Source organism: Entelurus aequoreus, linkage group LG11 (assembly GCF_033978785.1).
Source record: "Entelurus aequoreus isolate RoL-2023_Sb linkage group LG11, RoL_Eaeq_v1.1, whole genome shotgun sequence".
Classification (NCBI taxonomy): Eukaryota; Metazoa; Chordata; class Actinopteri; order Syngnathiformes; family Syngnathidae; genus Entelurus; species Entelurus aequoreus.
Genome location: NC_084741.1, coordinates 16,745,477 through 16,765,857, shown reverse-complemented (window position 1 = coordinate 16,765,857; position 20,381 = coordinate 16,745,477). Strand labels below are relative to the sequence as shown.

General features: G+C 36.1%; 18 non-coding genes across 18 annotated transcripts; 8 read left to right on the top strand and 10 right to left on the bottom strand.

Annotated features, from left to right (window-relative positions):
* The first annotated feature begins 2,667 nt into the window (after positions 1-2,667).
* trnaq-uug (transfer RNA glutamine (anticodon UUG)) lies at positions 2,668-2,739 on the top strand. Its single transcript has one exon. It is a non-coding gene; the product is annotated as a tRNA-Gln (tRNA).
* A 635-nt stretch (positions 2,740-3,374) lies between these two features.
* On the bottom strand, positions 3,375-3,446 carry trnaq-cug (transfer RNA glutamine (anticodon CUG)). Its single transcript has one exon. It is a non-coding gene; the product is annotated as a tRNA-Gln (tRNA).
* An 855-nt stretch (positions 3,447-4,301) lies between these two features.
* Positions 4,302-4,373, bottom strand: trnaq-uug (transfer RNA glutamine (anticodon UUG)). Its single transcript has one exon. It is a non-coding gene; the product is annotated as a tRNA-Gln (tRNA).
* A 781-nt stretch (positions 4,374-5,154) lies between these two features.
* On the bottom strand, positions 5,155-5,226 carry trnaq-uug (transfer RNA glutamine (anticodon UUG)). Its single transcript has one exon. It is a non-coding gene; the product is annotated as a tRNA-Gln (tRNA).
* A 1,288-nt stretch (positions 5,227-6,514) lies between these two features.
* trnaq-uug (transfer RNA glutamine (anticodon UUG)) lies at positions 6,515-6,586 on the bottom strand. Its single transcript has one exon. It is a non-coding gene; the product is annotated as a tRNA-Gln (tRNA).
* Positions 6,587-7,370: 784 nt separating this feature from the next.
* Positions 7,371-7,442, bottom strand: trnaq-uug (transfer RNA glutamine (anticodon UUG)). Its single transcript has one exon. It is a non-coding gene; the product is annotated as a tRNA-Gln (tRNA).
* Positions 7,443-9,665: 2,223 nt separating this feature from the next.
* trnaq-cug (transfer RNA glutamine (anticodon CUG)) lies at positions 9,666-9,737 on the top strand. The gene has a single exon. It is a non-coding gene; the product is annotated as a tRNA-Gln (tRNA).
* A 286-nt stretch (positions 9,738-10,023) lies between these two features.
* trnaq-uug (transfer RNA glutamine (anticodon UUG)) lies at positions 10,024-10,095 on the bottom strand. Its single transcript has one exon. It is a non-coding gene; the product is annotated as a tRNA-Gln (tRNA).
* A 184-nt stretch (positions 10,096-10,279) lies between these two features.
* trnap-cgg (transfer RNA proline (anticodon CGG)) lies at positions 10,280-10,351 on the top strand. Its single transcript has one exon. It is a non-coding gene; the product is annotated as a tRNA-Pro (tRNA).
* A 1,364-nt stretch (positions 10,352-11,715) lies between these two features.
* On the top strand, positions 11,716-11,787 carry trnaq-cug (transfer RNA glutamine (anticodon CUG)). The gene has a single exon. It is a non-coding gene; the product is annotated as a tRNA-Gln (tRNA).
* A 1,339-nt stretch (positions 11,788-13,126) lies between these two features.
* On the bottom strand, positions 13,127-13,198 carry trnaq-uug (transfer RNA glutamine (anticodon UUG)). The gene has a single exon. It is a non-coding gene; the product is annotated as a tRNA-Gln (tRNA).
* Positions 13,199-13,456: 258 nt separating this feature from the next.
* Positions 13,457-13,528, bottom strand: trnaq-uug (transfer RNA glutamine (anticodon UUG)). The gene has a single exon. It is a non-coding gene; the product is annotated as a tRNA-Gln (tRNA).
* A 183-nt stretch (positions 13,529-13,711) lies between these two features.
* On the top strand, positions 13,712-13,783 carry trnap-cgg (transfer RNA proline (anticodon CGG)). Its single transcript has one exon. It is a non-coding gene; the product is annotated as a tRNA-Pro (tRNA).
* Positions 13,784-16,000: 2,217 nt separating this feature from the next.
* Positions 16,001-16,072, bottom strand: trnaq-uug (transfer RNA glutamine (anticodon UUG)). Its single transcript has one exon. It is a non-coding gene; the product is annotated as a tRNA-Gln (tRNA).
* Positions 16,073-17,009: 937 nt separating this feature from the next.
* Positions 17,010-17,081, top strand: trnaq-cug (transfer RNA glutamine (anticodon CUG)). The gene has a single exon. It is a non-coding gene; the product is annotated as a tRNA-Gln (tRNA).
* Positions 17,082-17,397: 316 nt separating this feature from the next.
* Positions 17,398-17,469, bottom strand: trnaq-uug (transfer RNA glutamine (anticodon UUG)). The gene has a single exon. It is a non-coding gene; the product is annotated as a tRNA-Gln (tRNA).
* Positions 17,470-17,652: 183 nt separating this feature from the next.
* On the top strand, positions 17,653-17,724 carry trnap-cgg (transfer RNA proline (anticodon CGG)). Its single transcript has one exon. It is a non-coding gene; the product is annotated as a tRNA-Pro (tRNA).
* Positions 17,725-18,752: 1,028 nt separating this feature from the next.
* Positions 18,753-18,824, top strand: trnaq-cug (transfer RNA glutamine (anticodon CUG)). Its single transcript has one exon. It is a non-coding gene; the product is annotated as a tRNA-Gln (tRNA).
* Positions 18,825-20,381: the final 1,557 nt, after the last annotated feature.

Sequence of the window (20,381 nt, the reverse complement as noted above, 5' to 3'; positions counted from 1 at the left end):
AAAATGGTCAAAAATCAGGTCTAAAGTCACGAATGTAACAACGACTGTGTGTATGAGGAGGAAAATTATGATTGAAAATAGGATTTATAAAAATACGACTTCTCACACCCGAAGGTGAGAATCATACGACTAGACTAAAAAGCCCTGAAAAATAATGTGGCAAACATCTTGAATTTTTTTTAACCTGTTAATAGGGGACACAATCTAAAACTGACAAACGATGTGACTAAAAACAGGACTTATAAACATATAAGGAGCACAATCTGAAACTGCACTACAACATTGTACTTTTTAGCTAAACTTGGATTCACTCTCTTTTTTAAAATATCGAAAGGGAGATCATACTGAACGCTAATGTTACCAGATGGCTCCACCTAGTCTAGAACTTGGATCACTGGATTCAGAGTCCAGAGTGCTAACCATTACACCATGGAACCTGTAAATGTACATGTAAAACAATGTGATCCTACAGTACACAGTACTTGATTTGATTTGATAGATTGTCATTGATCCCTTGAGTGTGTGATGTCTGAAAAAGGTAAAAGTTTAAAATCAAGTTTAAAGTAAAAAATGGAAATAAATATGACTATGTGTGTACGAGGTAAAAAGTCATGGCTGAAAACAGGACTCAAAGAATTAAGAGCTTGTTTGGGATCTGAACTCAGGGCCTCTCACACCCTAATGGAAACTGAAAAGACGACACCAACAAGTCCTGGATCAAGATTTCCCAAATAATCTCATGAAATGTGAAATTTTAATAGGGGACACAATCTGAAACTGGGTTACTTGTTTGCACTTTTAACACATACTTAGATTTACTGACATTTTCATACATAGATGAACTAAGGGTTACCAGCTCAGTCCTAGAACAAACTGTGGTCATACAGTTAGGTACCACTGTGTTTGATTTGATAGATTTTTATGGAGTGTGTGGTTTCTGAAAAAAAGTTTGAAATCAAGTCTAAAGTCACAAATGTAAAGACAACTTTGTGTATGAGGAAAAAGCTATGATTGAAAATAGGACTTATAAACATATAAGTATCACAATTGGAAATTTAGTACTTTTAAATCCAAATTTAGATTTACTCCTTTTTTCATGCAAAAAACATTCAAAGGGAGATCATACTGATCACTAACCACTCTAATGTTACAAGAAGGTTCCACCGGCCTTGATTATATCCCCTCCAGATTCCTCAGGGACTCTGCCACCACCATTGCCCCGATCATCACGCACATAATAAACCTCTCAATTACTTAAGGCCAAGTACCAAAAGATTTTAAGATAGCAAGAGTAACTCCCCTCTTTAAAAAAGGAAGCAAATTAGAACCTGGCAACTACCGACCTGTTTCTATTCTCAGTTTCATTTCGAAAGTAATGGAGAAAATAGTTTATGAACAGGTCGATAGTTACCTTGCCACTAATAAACTCATGTACACATTCCAATCCGGCTTCAGAACTAACCACTCCACTGACACATGTCTTCTCTATCTGAGCGACCACATCAAACATGAGGATTCTGGCGGGAACTCTCGTTAAACCCTTTTTCGATTACGCGTGCACCTCCTGGTACCCTAGCACCTCCAAAACCCTCAAATCTACACTCCAAACATCCCAGAACAAGCTAGTCAGATTACTTCTAGACCTCTACCCCAGATCACACCTCACTCCTACCCACTTCTCCAAAGTGGGCTGGCTCAAGGTGGAGGACAGAGTTAAACAACTTGCACTGAGCCTAGTCTATAAAATCCGCTACACCTCCCTGATACCGAAGTACATGTCAAACTACTTCCTTAACGTAAATGACCGCCATAACCACAACACCAGGGGGAGCTCCACTAACCACGTTAAACCCAGATTCCGAACTAACAAAGGTCTTAACTCATTCGCTTTCTATGCCACATCAATGTGGAATGCGCTCCCAACAGGTGTAAAAGAAAGGGCATCTCTACCCTCCTTCAAAACCGCACTAAAACAACACTTCCAGGCAACTTCAACCCTAAACTAACTTTCTCTGATGATGCAATTGTTGATGACTGAAGTGTTGATACCAACCATTCCTAACCCCCGACCCCACCATATCCCACACCCCGGATTGTAAATAATGTAAATAATTAATTGTATATACTCTGATTATTATCTTGGGTGATGACTGTATTATGAAAATAGTATATATCTGTATCATGAATCAATTTAAGTGGACCCCGACTTAAACAAGTTGAAAAAACTATTCGGGTGTTACCATTTAGTGGTCAATTGTACGGAATATGTACTTCACTGTGCAATCTACTAATAAAAGTTTCAATCAATCAATTAATCAATCAAGACTTGAACTTAGGTCGCTGGATTCAGAGTCCAGAGGGATAACCGTTACACCATGGAACCTGTAAATGTACATGTAAAACAATGTGATCATACAGTACACAGGGTTTGATTTGATTTGATAGATTGTCATTGATCCCTTGAGTGTGTGCCGCCACAAAAAAGGAAATACAAGTTCAAAATTAAGTTCACAGTCAAAAATCTAACCTGCGGGAGAGTCGTCAGCTTGAAGCGTTCCTCTGTCTCGGATTTTTAATTTACTACCCATTTCATGAAAAAATGTCAAACAAAATCTGTTTTATCCAATCAAGTAATGTTTACTGCAGGATCATTTGGTGTTATATACAGGTTCCATGGTGTAATGGTTAGCACTCTGGACTTTGAATCCAGTGATCCAAGTTCAAGTCTTGGTGGAACCAACTTGCAGTAGTGAAGTAATACCGCTGTATTTACTTTGATAGACTTTTGTGGGTCCCTTAAATGTGTGATGTCTTAAAAAAATTTCAAAATCAAGTCTAAAGTCACAAATGTACAACAACTGTGTGTATGAGGGAAATATTTGCTTGAATATAGCACCCGAAGTGAGAATCATACGACAAGACCAACAAGCCCTGTAAAAAAAAGTGGCAAACATCTTTAAAAAATAAAATATTTTAATAGATGACACTATTTGAAATTGTGCTTTTAACACATATTTTGATTGACTACCATTTTCATGCATAAATAAACTGAGGGTTTACGACCTCAGTCCTAGAACAAATAGAGCTCGTAAGTTGAGACACAACTGTATTTATTTCAGATATTTTTATTGATCTCTTGAGTGTGTGATGTATGGACTATTAAGGTAAAAGTTTAAAATCACGCATATAAAGACAACTGTGTGTAAAAGGGAAAAAGTTAGGAATAAAAACATGACTCTTAAATATATAAGGGACACAATCTGAAAATGGACAAGAAACTATTTTTCACAGAAATGTGATTTATTTGCATTTTTCATGTAACCACTAATCAAATGGAGGTTATACTGAACACTAATCACTCTAATGTTACAAGAAGGTTCCACCAAGACTTGAACTTGGATCACTGGATTCAGAGTCCAGAGTGCTAACCATTACACCATGGAACCTGCGTATACATAGGGTAAAAGAAAGTGATCCAACAGTAAAAAAAAAAACATAAATAAATTAAAATAAAATGAATAAATAAAAATTTAAAAATAAAAACACACACACACACACCCTGTGGGTATACTTGTCTTCCCCACACACACACCCCCCGAGGGGGTGGAACCTTCTTGTAACATACGAGAACCTTCTTGTAACATTAGAGTGATTAGTGTTCAGTATGATGTCCGTTTGATTAGTGGTTATATGAAAAATTTAAATAAATTACATTTCTGTGAAAAATAGTTTCTTGTCCATTTTCGGAATGTGTCCCTTATATGTTTATGAGTCATGTTTTTATTTCTAACTTTGTCCCTCATACACACAGTTGTCTTTATATGTGTGATTTTAAACTTGATTTTAAACTTTCCCTTAATATTCCATACAGCACACACTCAAGAGATCAATAAAAACCTCTGAAATAAATACAGTTGTGTCTCAACTTACGAGCTCTATTTGTTCTAGGACTGAGGTCGTAAACCCTCAGTTTAATTATGCATGAAAATGGCAGTCAATCAAAGTATGTGTTAAAAGCACAGTTTCAAATAGTATAATACTATTATATTATTTTATTTTATTTTTTAAAGATGTTTGCAACATTATTTTACAGAACTTGTTGGTCTAGTCATATGATTCTCACCACGGGTGCTATATTCAATCAAATATTTCCCTCGCACCCACAGTTGTTGTTCCATTTGTGAATTTAGACTTGAATTTGAAAAATGTTACAGACATCACACATTTACAGGATCCACAAACATCCATCAAAGTAATTACAGTGGTATTACTGAACAATTTGCCACTTCAATAGTGCAAGTTGGTTCCACCAAGACTTGAACTTGGATCACTGGATTCAAAGTCCAGAGTGCTAACCATTACACCATGGAACCTGTATATAAATCCAAATGATCCAGCAGTAAAGAGTACTTGATTGGATATAACAGATTTTGTTTGACATTTCTTCATGAAAATGGTAGTAAATTAAAATGTTGGTTAAAAGTTTAACACAACATTTCAGATCGTGTCCCCTTATTTCACATTTCATGAGATTAATTGGGCAAAGGCGCATGCAGGGCTTGTTGGTCTAGTCGTATGATTCTCGCTTCGGGTGAGAAAGGTCCCGGGTTCAATTCCCGGACAAGCCCTCATCTTTATAAGTCCTATTTTTAATCATAACTTTCTTTTTCGTACACACAGTTGTTGTACATTCGTGACTTTAGACTTGATTTTAACAATTTTTTCAAACATCACACACTCAAGGGATAAATAACAGTGGTACCTAAATGTATGACCACAGTTTGTTCTAGGACTGAGCTGGTAACACTTAGTTCATCTATGTATGAAAATGTCAGTGAATATAAATATGTGTTAAAAGTGCAATAAGGTAACTGAGCTTCAGATTATGTCCTCCAAACCTCACATGTCATGAGATTTGTTAATAACTCTTGTTCCAGGACTTCTTGGTCAGGGTGTGAGAGATGGCCTGGTTTCAAATTTGGACAAGCTCTTTAGTGTTTGAGTCCTGTTTTCAGTCATTAATTTTCCCTCGTACACAATTGTCATTGCATTTGTGACTTCAGATTTGATTTTGACCATTTTTTTAAACATCACACACTCGAGGGATCCATAAAAATCGATCAACTCCTAAGTTGCCACTAAAGTACTGCAAGTTGGTTCCACCAAGACTTGAACTTGGATCACTGGATTCAAAGTCCAGAGTGCTAACCATTACACCATGGTTCCTGTATATCCTTAGCTAAAACAAAGTGATCCAACATTAAACAGTATTGATGACATTTAATAGATTCTCATTGACACCTTGATACGATCGATTACTTGTCTCTGGCCCCCTGCCTGCGAGAGGCAATGATGAGAGGTATAGCAGATTATTCTCATTTAACAATTGGCTGGCTAGTTGATGTAGGGAACAGGGCCTAACGTTTATTGACAATTGGCCCTCTTTCTGGGGCAAACCGGGTTCCCTACACTCTAACTGGGAAGGCACCATCACTCTAACTAGCAACATAGATTACTGGTTAAGTCACACTTGACTAACTACACTAGAGCAAGCTCGGACACAGGCAATTACAGTGTATGTTAGTCCGGGTGAGGAGTCAGTTAAGCTAGAACTAACCAGCACTATACTGGAAAATTCCTACGCACATAGCATTTCTCTTAGAATAATACATAACTCATATAATGTTTTTTCTGTAGTGACTGTGCCAGATGTGAACATGCATTCTACTGAGGTGGCAAATTATGACGCGTTCAATCGATCGCAACACCATACAAATAATCTCAAGATCCCCATCATATCAATTCCTAGATGTGATCGAAATTATTTAAGGCGTACTACTTAAAATAAACATAACATTATTAATATCACTTTTAGTACTACAGTGGTGTCTAAACTTCTGACCACCGTTTGTTCTATGACTGAGCTGGTAACCCTTAGTTCATCTAAGTAGGAAAATGTCAGTGAATCTAAATATGTGTTAAAAGTGCAATAAGGTAACCGAGTTTCAGATCGTGTCCCCTATTAAAATCTCAGAATTCATGACTTTTGTTGGAAAGTCTTGTTCCACGGCTTGTTAAAATGAACATCCATTAAATCCAATCAAGTATTGTGTACTGCAGGATAATTTGGTTTTTAGTTGGCTAAGCAGGTTCCATGGTGTAATGGTTAGCACGCTCGACTCTGAATTCAGTGATCCAAGTCTTGGTGGAACCTTCTTGTAACATTAGAGAGCTAAGTGGTTCACTAAGACCTCAATTTGAAAGTTGTTTGCATGAAAAAAAGAGTGCATCTTAATTTGGCCTAAAAGTACAATGTTGTAGTGCAGTTTCAAGTGGTGCTCCTTATATGTTTATAAGTCCTGTTTTTAGTCACAAATTATTCCTTTGTGCAAAAACTTGTCGTTACATTTGTGACTTTAGAATTGATTTTGACCATTTTTTCAGACATCACACACTCAAGGGATTAATAAAAAAAATCTACAGTATTATTACTGAGTACTGTATTACTGCAAGTTGGTTCCACCAAGACTTGAACTTGGATCACTGGATTCAAAGTCCAGAGTGCTAACCATTACACCATGGAACCTGTATAATAGCCCAAAGTATCCTGCAGTAAAGAGTACTTGATTGGATATAACAGATTTTGTTTGACATTTTTTCATGAAAATGGTAGTAAATTAAAATGTTGCTTAAAAGTTTACCTCAACATTTCAGATTGTGTCCCCTAATTTCACATTTCATGGGAATATTTGGGCAGGCATGTATGCAGGGCTTGTTGGTCTAGTCGTATGATTCTCACTTCGGGTGCGAGAGGTCCTGGGTTCAATTCCTGGACAAGCTTTCATGTTTATAAGTCCTATTTTTAATCATAACTTTCTTCCTCGTACACACAGTTGTCATACATTTGTGACTTTAGACTTGATTCTAACATTTTTTTTCAAACATCACACACTCAAGGGATCAATAACAGTGGTACCTAAATGTATGACCAGAGTTTGTTCTAGGACTGAGCTGGTAATCCTTAGTTCATCTATGTATGAAAATGTCAGTGAAATTTAATATGTGTTAAAAGTGCAATAAGGTAACTGACCTTCAGATTATGTCCTCCATTGAAACCTCACATGTCATGAGATTTGTTAATAAATCTTGTTCCAGGACTTCTTAGTCAGGGTGTGAGAGAGGTCCTGGGTTCAAATCTTCGACAAGCTCTTTTGTGTTTGAGTCCTGTTTTCAGTCATTACTTTTCCCTCATACACAATTGTCATTACATTTGTGACTTCAGATTTGATTTTGAGCATTTTTTTAAGCATCACACACTCAAGGGATCCATAATCTATCGATTACTAAATTGCCACTTAAGTACTGCAAGTTGGTTCCACCAAGACTTGAACTTGGATCACTGGATTCAAAGTCCAGAGTGCTAACCATTACACCATGGAACCTGCATATCCTCAGCTAAAAGAAAGTGATTCAACATTAAACAGTTTTGATGACATTTAATAGTTTCTCATTGACACCTTGATACAATCGATTACTTGTCTCTGGCCCCCTGTCTGCGAGAGGCAATGATGAGAGGTATTGCAGATTATTCTCGCTTAACAAGTGGCTGTCTAGTCGATGTAGAGAACAGGGACTAACGTTTATTGACAATTGGCCCTCTTTCTGGGGAAAACCGGGTTTCCTTCACTCTGACCGGAAAGGCACCATCACTCTAACTAGGAACATAGATTACTGTTTAAGTCACACTTGACTAACTACACTAGAGCAAGCTCGGACACAGGCAATTACAGTGTCTGTTAGTCCGGGTGAGGAGTCAGTTAAGCTAGAACTAACCAATACTACGCTGAAAAATTCCTGCACACAAAGCATTTCTCCTAGAATAGTACACAACTCACATAAAGTTTTTTCTGTAGTGACTGTGCCAGATGTGAACATGCATTCTATTGAGGTGGCAAATTATGACGCGTTCAATCAATCGCAACACCAAGCAAATAATCTCAAGATCCCCATCATAACAATTCCTAGATGTGATCGAAATTATTTAAGGCATACTACACAAAATAAACATAACATTATTAATATCACTAATAGTACTACAGTGGTGTCTAAACTTCTGACCACCAATTGTTCTAGAACTGAGCTGGTAACCCTTAGTTCATCTATGTATGAAAATGTCGTTGAATCTAAATATGTGTTAAAGGCCTACTGAAATGAAATGTTTTCATTCAAACGGGGCTAGCAGATCCATTCTATGTGTCATACTTGATCATTTCGAGATATTGCCATATTTTTGCTGAAAGGATTTAGTATAGAACAACGACGATAAAGTCCGCAACTTTTGGTCGCTGATAAAAAAAAAAAGCCTTGCCTATACCGGAAGTAGCGTGACGTCACAGGAGGAAGGATTCCTCACATTTCCCCGTTGTTTACAATGGAGCGAGAGAGATTCGGACCGAGAAAGCGACGATTACCCCATTAATTTGAGCGAGGATGAACGATTTGTGGATGAGGAACGTTAGAGTGAAGGACTAGAGGCAGTGCAGGGTGTATCTTTTTTCGCTCTGACCGTAACTTAGGTACAAGGTTTCATTGGATTCCACACACTCTCCTTTTTCTATTGTGGATCACGGATTTGTATTTTAAACCACCTCCGATACTATATCCTCTTGAAAATGAGAGTCGAGAACGCAAAATGGACATTCACAGTGACTTTTATCTCCATGACAATCCATCGTTGACGCACTTTAGCTACGGAGCTATCGTGATAGCATCGGGCTCAAATACAGATAGAAACAACATTTTAAAAAACCCTGACTGGAAGGATGGACAGAAGATCAACAATACTATTAAACCATGAACATGTAAATACACGGTTAATAATTTCCAGCTTGGCGAAGCTTAACAATTGAAGCTAACTACAGAGCGGCGGCGGGCGTTGTAGCTCTCGACGACACCCCGCCTGCCATCAGAGTCGTCAAGAAACATATATTTCCCCAAAGTTAGGTACGTTACATGCACATAGCGACACGCACGTACGGGCAAGCGATCAAATGTTTGGAAACCAAAGCTGTACTCGCGGTAGTGCGTCTGCTATCCAGCTCAAACACAACACAACCTCCTGGTTGTGTTGCTGTAGTCCGCCGCTAATACACCGATCCCACCTCCAACTTTCTTATTTGCAGTCTCCATTGTCCATTAAACAATTTGCAAAAGATTCACCAACACAGATGTCCAGAATACTGTGGAATTATGAAATGAAAACAGAGCAGTTTGTACGGTGACACATTGGGTACGAATACTTCCGTTACTGTCGTGACGTCACGCGCATACGTCATATCCAAAGGAGTTTTTCAACCGGAAGTTTAGCGGGAAATTTAAAATTGCACTTTATAAGTTAACCCGGCCGTATTGGCATGTGTTGCAATGTTAAGATTTCATCATTGATATATAAACTATCAGACTGCGTGGTCGGTAGTAGTGGCTTTCAGTAGGCCTTTAAAATTGCAATAATGTAACCGAGTTTCAGATTGTGTCCCCTATTAAAATCTCAGAATTCATGAGTTTTGTTGGAAAGTCTTGTTCCACGGCTTGTTAAAATGAACATCCATTAAATCCAATCAAGTACTGTGTACTGCAGGATAATTTGGTTTTAAGTTGGACATACAGGTTCCATGGTGTAATGGTTAGCACTCTGGACTCTGAATCCAGTGATCCAAGTTCAAGTCTTGGTGGAACCTTCTTGTAACATTAGAGAGTTTAATGGTTCACTAAGACCTCCATTTGAAAGTTCCATGAAAAAAACAGTGCATCTTAATTTGGCCTAAAAGTACAATGTTGTAGTGCAGTTTCCTTGTATGTTTATAAGTCCTGTTTTTAGTCACAAATTGTTCCTTCGTACACAAAATTGTCGTTAAATTTGTGACTTTAGAATTGATTTTGATCAATTTTTCAGACATAACACACAAGGGATTAATAAAAAAAAATCTAATCAATTACAGTATTCTTACTTAATTTACTGCAAGTTGGTTCCACCAAGACTTGAACTTGGATCACTGGATTCAAAGTCCAGAGTGCTAACCATTACACCATGGAACCTGTATAAATACCCAAATGATCCTGCAGTAAAGAGTACTTGATTGGATATAACGGATTTTGTTTGACATTTTTTCATGAAAATGGTAGTAAATTAAAATCTTGGTTAAAAGTTTACCACATAATTTCAGATCGTGTTCCCTAATTTCACCTTTTTTTTAGATTAGTTGGGCAAGCAAGTATGCAGGGCTTGTTGGTCTAGTCGTATGATTCTCGCTTCGGGTGCGAGAGGTCCCGGGTTCAATTCCCGGACAAGCCCTCATCTTTATAAGTCCTATTTTCAATCATAACTTTCTTCCTCGTACACACAGTAGTTGTTACTTTTGTGACTTTAGACTTGATTTTTACAATTTTTTCAAACATCACACACTCAAGGGATCAATAACAGTGTTACCTAAATGTATGACCACAGTTTGTTCTAGGACTGAGCTGGTAACCCTTAGTTCATCTATGTATGAAAATGTCAGTGAAACTAAATATGTGTTAAAGTTAAATAAGGTAACCGAGTTTCAGATTGTGTCCCCTATTAAAATCTCACATTTCATGAAATTTGTTGAAAAATCTTGTTTCAGGGCTTGATATATATAAACATATATATATATATATATATATATATATATATATATATATATATATATATATATATATATATATATATATATATATATATATATATATATATATATATATATACACATGCAGTGATGGGCAGTAACAAGCTACATGTAGCTAAGCTATGTAGCTCAACTACATTTTCCAGTAGCTTGGCAACTACTTAGCAAATTATTTTTCCTGTAGCTGAGCTACTTTTAGACCCATGTAGCAAGGTAGCTTACATCAAAGCTACATAGAGAGAAGATGAGAGAGAATCATTTGGTAACTGTACGTTGGTTCCATCAAGACTTGAACTTGGATCACTGGATTCAGAATCCAGAGTGCTAACCATTACACCATGGAACCTGTAAATGTACATGTAAAAGAAAATGATCCAACAGTAAACAGTATTGATTAAATTTTATAGATTTTCATTGACACCTTGAGTGTAAGTTGTCAGGAAAATGGAGGGAAACGTTTAAATCAAGTCTAAAGTAAAAAAATGACAAGACTTGTGACTGTGTGTACGAGGGGAAAAGTCATGACTGAAAACAGGAATTATAATTTTAACACAAGGACTTGTCCAAGACCAACAAACCCTGCAACAGGATTGGTGAACAAATCTCAAATAAAATGTGAGATTTTAATAGGGGACACAATCTGAAACTGGGTTAAAACATTGTACTTTTAACCCAAATTTCATGTATGAATTAATCAAAATGATTTAAAAAATGCTAGTTAAAAGTGTGACAACATTTCAGATCGTGTCCCTTATAAAAAAAAAAACCTCACATTTCATGAGATTTGTTGAACTTGGACGAGCACTTGTGTTTATAATTCTTGTTTTCAGTCGTGACTTTTCCCCTCGTACACACAGTCACAAGTCTTGTCTTTTTTTACTTTACACTTGATTTAAACGTTTCCCTCCATTTTCCTGACAACTTACACTCAAGGTGTCAATGAAAATCTATCAAATCAAATCAAGTACTGTGTACTGTAGGATCACATTGTTTTACATGTACATTTACAGGTTCCATGGTGTAATGGTTAGCACTCTGGACTCTGAATCCAGTGATCCAAGTTCAAGTCTTGGTGGAACCTTCTTGTAACATTAGAGTGATTAGTGTTCAGTATGACCTCCCCTTGGATAGTGGTTGCATGAAAAATGCAAATAAATTAAATTTCTGTGAAAAATAGTGTATTGTCCATTTACAGATTGTGTCCCTTATATGTTTATGTGTCATGTTTTTAATCCTAACTTTTTCCCTTTTACACACAGTTGTCTTTATATGTGTGATTTTAAACTTGATTTTAAACTTTTCCCTTAATATTCCATACATCACACACTCAAGAGAGCAATAAAAATCTCTGAAATAAATACAGTTGTGTCTCAATTTACAAGCTCTATTTGTTCTAGGACTGAGGTCGTAAACCCTCAGTTTATTTATGCATGAAAATGGTAGTCAATCAAAATATGTGTTAAAAGTGCAGTTTCAAATAGTGTCATCTATTAAATTATTTTTTTTTTTTTTTTTTAAAGATGTTTTTCCACATTATTTTACAGGGCTTGTTTGTCTAGTGCAGGGGTCGGCAACCCAAAATGTTGAAAAAGCCATATTGGACCAAAAATACAAAAAAAAAATCTGTCTGGAGCCGCAAAAAATTAAAAGCCATATTACATGTGTCATGAGATATAAATTGAATTAAGAGGACTTAAAGGAAACTAAATGAGCTCAAATATAGCTACAAATGAGGCATAATGCTGCAATATGTACATATCGCTAGCCTAAATAGCATGTTAGCATCGATTAGCTTGCAGTCATGCAGTGACCAAATATGTCTGATTAGCACTCCACACAAGTCAATAACATCAACAAAACTCACCTTTGTGCACTCACGCTCGACGTTAAAAGTGTGGTGGACAAAATGAGACAGAAAAATAAGTGGCATAAAACACGTCCTAGAAAGTCGGAGAAATTTATACTTGTAAGCAAACTACGGTGAGTTCAAGGACCGCCAAAATAAGTAGGACAAAACGGCGCTCGCCAAATACTCGAATGAGTGAAGCATATTTAATATAAACAGTGTGATTTATAACAATTAGGGAGGTTTGTGTCATGTTTGTCCTCCTACAGAAACCATACTAAAACAAAAAAATACATTTTTTCCCCTCATCTTTTTCCATTCTTCATAGATTTTTGAAAAATCTCCAGAGAGCCACTAGGGCGGCGCTAAAGAGCCGCATGCGGCTCTAGAGCCGCGGGTTGCCGACCCCCGGTCTAGTCGTATGATGCTTACTCCGGGTGCTATATTCAATCAAATATTTCCCTCGTATACACAGTTAACTTGATTTTGAACATTTTTTCAGACATCACACATTGAAGGGACCCACAAAAGTCAAAGTTAATACTGAACAATTTGCCACTTCAATAGTGCAAGTTGGTTACACCAAGACTTGAACTTGGATCACTGGATTCAAAGTCCAAAGTGCTAACCATTACACCATGGAACCTGCATCTAAATCTAAATGATTATGCAGTAAAGAGTACTTGATTGGATATAACAGATTTTGTTTGACATTTTTTCATGAAAATGGTAGTAAATTAAAATGTTGGGTAAAAGTTTACCACAGAATTTCAGATTGAGTCCTCTAATTTCACATTTTATGAGATTAGTTGGGCAAACATGTATGCAGGGCTTGTTGGTTTAGTAGTATGTTTCAATTACAGTATTATTACTGAGTTTTATTACTACTTAATTTACTGCAAGTTGGTTCCACCAAGACTTGAACTTGGATCACTGGATTCAAAGTCCAGATTGCTAACCATTACACCATGGAACCTGTATAATTACCCAAATGATCCTGCAGTAAAGAGTACTCAATTGGATATAACACATTTTGTTTGACATTTTTTCATGAAAATGGTAGTAAATTAAAATGTTGGTTAAAAGTTTACCACAAAATTTCAGATCGAGTCCTCTAATTTCACATTTCATGAGATTATGTGGGCAATCATATATGTAGGGCTTGTTGGTCTAGTCGTATGATTCTCGCTTCGGGTGCGAGAGGTCCCGGGTTCAATTCCCGGACAAGCCCTCATGTTTATAAGTCCTATTTTCATCAAAACTATATTTCTCGTACACACATTTGTCGTACATTTGTGACTTTAGACTTAATTTTAACATTTTTTTCAAACATCACATACTCAAGGGATCAATAACAGTGGTACCTTAATTTATGACCACAGTTTGTTCTAGGACTGAGCTGGTAACCCTTAGTTCATCTATGTATGAACATGTCAGTGAAACTAAATATGTTAAAAAGTGCAATAAGGTAACCCAGTTCCAGATTGTGTCCCCTATTAAAATCTCACATTTCATGAAATTTGTAGGAAAATCTTGTTTCAGGGCTTGGTATATATAAACATATATATATATATATATATATATATATATATATATATATATATATATATATATATATATATATATATATATATATATATATATATATACATACAGTGATGGGCAGTAACAAGCTACATGTAGCTAAGCTATGTATCTCAACTACATTTTCCAGAAGTTTGGCCATTACTTAGCAATTTTTTTTACGAGTACCTTTTCCTGTAGCTTAGCTACTTTTAGACTCATGTAGCGAGGTAGCTTACATCAAAGCTACAAAGAGAGAAGATGACAGAGAAAACCTACGGAGAAAATACAATAACCTGGATGATTGAGAACATCCATACATATGGAGAAATCCATGATGATTGGCTAAGGTCAGGATGAAACATTAGTGACGGGCCAATCAGAGGTAAGATAAACTTGTTAGCAAAATCATAACAGACATGCACTCATGTCACATGACGACGAGAGTCCGAGACAGAGGGATGCTTCAAGCTGACGACTCTCCCGCAGGTCAGATTTTTGACTGTGAACTTAATTTTGAACTTTTATATCCTTTTTTCCTGACTTCACACACTCAAGGGATCAATGACAATCTATCAAATCAAATTAGACCCTGTTTACTGTAGGATCACATTGTTTTACACGGACATTTACAGGTTCCATGGTGTAATGCTTAGCACTCTGGACTCTGAATCCAGTGTTCCAAGTTCAAGTCTTGGTGGAACCTTCTTGTAACATTAGAGTGATTAGTGTTCACTAAGACCTCCATTTGAAAGTTGTTTGCATGGAAAAAAAGAGTGCATCTTACTTGGGCCTAAAAGTACAATGTTGTAGTCCATCTATCCATTCTCTACCGCTTATTCCCCAGTTTCAAATTGTGCTCCTTTTATGTTTATAAGTCCTGTTTTCAGTCACAAATTGTTCCTTCTTAGACAAAATTGTTGTTACATTTTTGACTTTAGAATTGATTTTGACCATTTTTTCAGACATCACACACTCTAGGGATTAATAAAAAACTATCTAATAAATTACAGTATTATTACTGACTACCTTATTAACTTATTTACTGCAAGTTGGTTCCACCAAGACTTGAACTTGGATTACTGGATTCAAAGTCCAGGAACCTGTATATTTACCCAAATGATCCTGCAGTAAAGAGTACTTGATTGGATATAACAGATTTTGTTTGACATTTTTTCATGAAAATGGTAGTAAATTAAAATGTTGGTTAAAAGTTTACCACAAAATTTCAGATCGAGTCCTCTAATTAAACATTTCAAGAGATTATTTGGGCAAAAGTGCATGTAGGGCTTGTTGGTCTAGTCGTATGTTTCTCGCTTTGGGTGCGAGAGGTCCCGGGTTCAATTCCTGGACAAGCCCTCAACTATATAAATCCTATTTTTAATCATAACATTCTTCCTCGTACACACAGTTGTTGTTACATTTGTGACTTTAGACTTGATTTTAACAATTTTTTCAAACATCACACACTCAAGGGATCAATAACAGTGGTACCTAAATTTATGACCACAGTTTGTTCTAGGACTGAGCTGGTAACCCTTAGTTCATCTATGTATGAACATGTCAGTGAATATAAATATGTGTTAAAAGTGCAATAAGGTAACTGAGCTTCAGATTATGTCCTCCAAACCTCACATGTCATGAGATTTGTTAATAAGTCTTGTTCCAGGACTTCTTGGTCAGGGTGTGAGAGAGGTCTTGGGTTCAAATCTTGGAGAAGCTCTTTAGTGTTTGAGTCCTGTTTTCAGTCATTACTTTTCCCTCGTACACAACTGTTATTACATTTGTGACTTCAGATTTGATTTTGACCATTTTTTTAAACATCACACTCGAGGGATCCATAAAAATCTATCAACTCCTAAGTTGCCACTTAAGTACTGCAAGTTGGTTCCACCAAGACTTGAACTTGGATCACTGGATTCAAAGTCCAGAGTGCTAACCATTACACCATGGAACCTGTATATCCTCAGCTAAAAGAAAGTGATCCAACATTAAACAGTATTGATGACATTTAATAGATTCTCATTGACACCTTGATACGATCGATTACTTGTCTCTGGCCCCCTGCCTGCGAGAGGCAATGATGAGAGGTATTGCAGATTATTCTCACTTAACAAGTGGCTGGCTACTTGATGTAGAGAACAGGGACTAAAGTTTATTGACAATTGGCCCTCTTTCTGGGGCAAACCTGGTTTGCTGATGAGGGACCTTCTTCACTCTAACCGGGAAGGCACCATCACTCTATCTAGAAACATAGATTACTGGTTAAGTCACACTTGACTAACTACACTAGAGCAAGCTCGGACACAGGCAATTACAGTGTCTGTTAGTCCGGGTGAGGAGTCAATTAAGCTAGAACTAACCAGCATTAGGCTGAAAAAATCTTGCACACAAAGCATTTCTCCTAGAATAGTACACAACTCACATAATGTTTTTTCTGTAGTGACTGTGCCAGATGTGAACATGCATTCTACTGAGGTGGCAAATTATGACGCGTTCAATCGATCGCAACACCAAGCAAATAATCTCAAGATCCCCATCATATCAATTCCTAGATGTGATCGAAATTCTTTAAGGCGTACTACACAAAATAAACATAACATTATTAATATCACTATTAGTACTACAGTGGTGTCTAAACTTCTGACCACCGTTTGTTCTAGAACTGAGCTGGTAACCCTTAGTTCATCTAAGTATGAAAATGTCAGTGAATCTAAATATGTGTTAAAAGTGCAATAAGGTAACCGCGTTTCTGATTGTGTCCCCTATTAAAATCTCAGAATTCATGAGTTTTGTTGGAAAGTTTTGTTCAACGGCTTGTTAAAATGAACATCCATTAAATCCAATCAAGTATTGTGTACTGCAGGATAATTTGGTTTTTAGTTGGCTAAGCAGGTTCCATGGTGTAATGGTTAGCACTCTGGACTCTGAATCCAGTGATCCAAGTTCAAGTCTTGGTGGAACCTTCTTGTAACATTAGAGAGTTTAATGGTTCACTAAGACCTCTATTTGAAAGTTGTTTGCATGAAAAAAAGAGTGCATCTTAATTTGGCCTAAAAGTACAATGTTGTAGTGCAGTTTCAAGTGGTGCTCCTTATATGTTTATAAGTCCTGTTTTTAGTCACAAATTATTCCTTTGTGCACAAAATTGTCCTTACATTTTTTACTTTAGAATTGATTTTGACCATTTTTTCAGACATCACACTCAAGGGATTAATAAGAAACTATCGAATTAATTACAGTATTATTACTGAGTACTTTATTACTTAATTTACTGCAAAATGGTTCCACCAAGACTTGAACTTGGATCACTGGATTCAATGTCCAGAGTGCTAACCATTACACCATGGAACCTGTATAATTACCCAAATGATCCTGCAGTAAAGAGTACTTGATTGGATATAACAGATTTTGTTTGACATTTTTTCATGAAAATGGTAGTAAATTAAAATGTTGGTTAAAAGTTTACCACAACATTTCAGATCGTGTCCCCTAATTTCACATTTCATGAGATTATTTGGGCAAGCATGTATGTAGGGCTTGTTGGTCTAGTCGTATGATTCTCGCTTCGGGTGCGAGAGGTCCCGGGTTCAATTCCCGGACAAGCCTTCATGTTTATAAGTCCTATTTTCAATCATAACTTTATTCCTCGTACACACAGTAGTTGTTACTTTTGTGACTTTAGACTTGATTTTAACAATTTTTTCAAACATCACACACTCAAGGGATCAATAACAGTGGTACCTAAATTTATGACCACAGTTGTTTGTTCTAGGACTGAGCTGGAAACCCTTAGTTCATCTATGTATGGAAATGTCAGTGAATCTAAATATGTGTTAAATTTTAAATAAGGTAACCGAGTTTAATATTGTGTCCCCTATTAAAATTTCACATTTCATGAAATTATTAGAAAAATCGTGTTTCGTATATATATATATATATATATATATATATATATATATATATATATATATATATATATATATATATATATATATATATATATATATATATATATATATATATATATATATATATATATATATATATATATATATATATATATATATATATACATATATATATATATATATATATGCAGTGATGGGCAGCAACAAGCTAAGCTCTGTAGCTCAATTATATTTTCAAGTAGCTTGGCGGTTACTTAGCAAATTTTTTTTACAAGTAGCTTTTCCTGTAGCTTAGCTATTTTTAGACTGATGTAGCGAGGTAGCTTACATCAAAGCTACATAAAGAGAAGATGAGAGAGAGAACATACGGAGAAAATACAATAACCTGGATTATTGAGAACATCCATACATATGGAGAAAATCTATGATGATTGGCTAAGGTTAGGATGAAACATTACAGACGGACCAATCAGAGGCAAGATAAACTCGTAAGCAAAATCATAACAGACATGCACTCATGTCACATGACGACGAGAGAGTCCGAGACAGAGGGACGCTTCAAGCTGACGACTCTTCCGCAGGTTAGATTTTTGACTGTGAACTTATATTTGAACTTTTATATCCTTTTGTTCAGACATCACAAACTCAAGGGATCAATGACAATCTATCAAATCAAATCACACCCTGTGCACTGTAGGATCACATTGTTTTACATGTACATTTACAGGTTCCATGGTGTAATGGTTAGCACTCTGGACTCTGAATCCAGTGATCCAAGTTCAAGTCTTGGTGGAACCATTCTTGTTGTTTACTGTACGATGGTTCCACCAAGACTTGAACTTGGATCACTGGAACCTGTAAATGTACATGTAAAAGAAAATGATCCAACAGTAAACAGTATTGATGAAATTGTATACATTTTCATTGACACCTTGAGTGTAAGTTGTCAGGAAAATGGAGGGAAACGTTTAAATCAAGTCTAAAGTAAAAAAGACAAGACTTGTGACTGTGTGTACGAGGGGAAAAGACATGACTGAAAACAGGAATTATAATTTTAACACAAGGACTTGTCCAAGACCAACAAACCCTGCAACAGGATTGCTGAACAAATCTCAAATAAAATGTGAGATTTTAATAGGGAACACAATCTGAAACTGGGTTAAAACATTGCACTTTTCACCCAAATTTAATGTATGAATTAGTCAAAATGATTTTAAAAAATGTCGGTTAAAAGTGTGACAAAATTTCAGATTGTGTCCCTTATTAAAATCTCACATTTCATGGGATTTGTTGACCTTGGACGAGCACTTGTGTTTATAATTCCTGTTTTCAGTAATGACTTTTCCCCTCGTACACACAGTCACAAGTCTTGTCTTTTTTTTAACTTTAGACTTGATTTAAACGTTTCCCTCCATTTTCCTGACAACTTACACTCAAGGTGTCAATGACAATCTACCAAATCCAATCAAGTACTGTCTATTGTAGGATCACATTGTTTTACATGTACATTTACAGGTTCCATGGTGTAATGGTTAGCACTCTGAATCCGAAAAACGTTTCCCTCCATTTTCCTGACAACTTACACTCAAGGTATCAATGAGATCTAATCAAATTTCAGCAATACTGTTTACTGTTGGATCACTTTCTTTTACATGTACATTTACAGGTTCCATGGTGTAATGGTTAGCACTCTGGACTCTGAATCCAGCGATCCACGTTGAAGTCTTGGTGGAACCTTCTTGTAACATTAGTGTGATTAAGGTTCTGTAGGACCTCCATTTGATTAGTGGTGTGAAAAATAGTTTTTTGTCCATTTTTAGATTGTGTTCCTTAGATGTTTATGAGTCATGTTTTTATTCCTAACTTTTTCCCTCATACACACAGTTGTCTTTATATGTGTGATTTTAAACTTGATTTTAAACTTTCCCTTAATATTCCATACATCACACACTCAAGAGGTCAATAAAGATCTCTGAAAAAAATACAGTTGTGTCTCAACTTACGAGCTCTATTTGTTCTAGGACTGAGGTCGTAAACCCTCAGTTTATTCATGTATGAAAATGGTAGTCAATCAAAATATGTGTTAAAAGCACAATTCCAAATAGTGTCATCTATTAAAACATTTTATTTTTTAAAGATGTTTGCCACTTTATTTTACAGGGCTTGTTGGTCTAGTCGTATGATTCTCACTTCGGGTGCTACACTCAATCAAATATTTCCCTCGTACACACAGTTGTTGTTACATTTGTGACTTTAGACTTGATTTTAAAAAAAAATTTCAGACATTACACATTTAAGGGATCCATAAAAATCTACCAAAGAAACTACAGTGGCATTACTGAACAATTTGCCTCT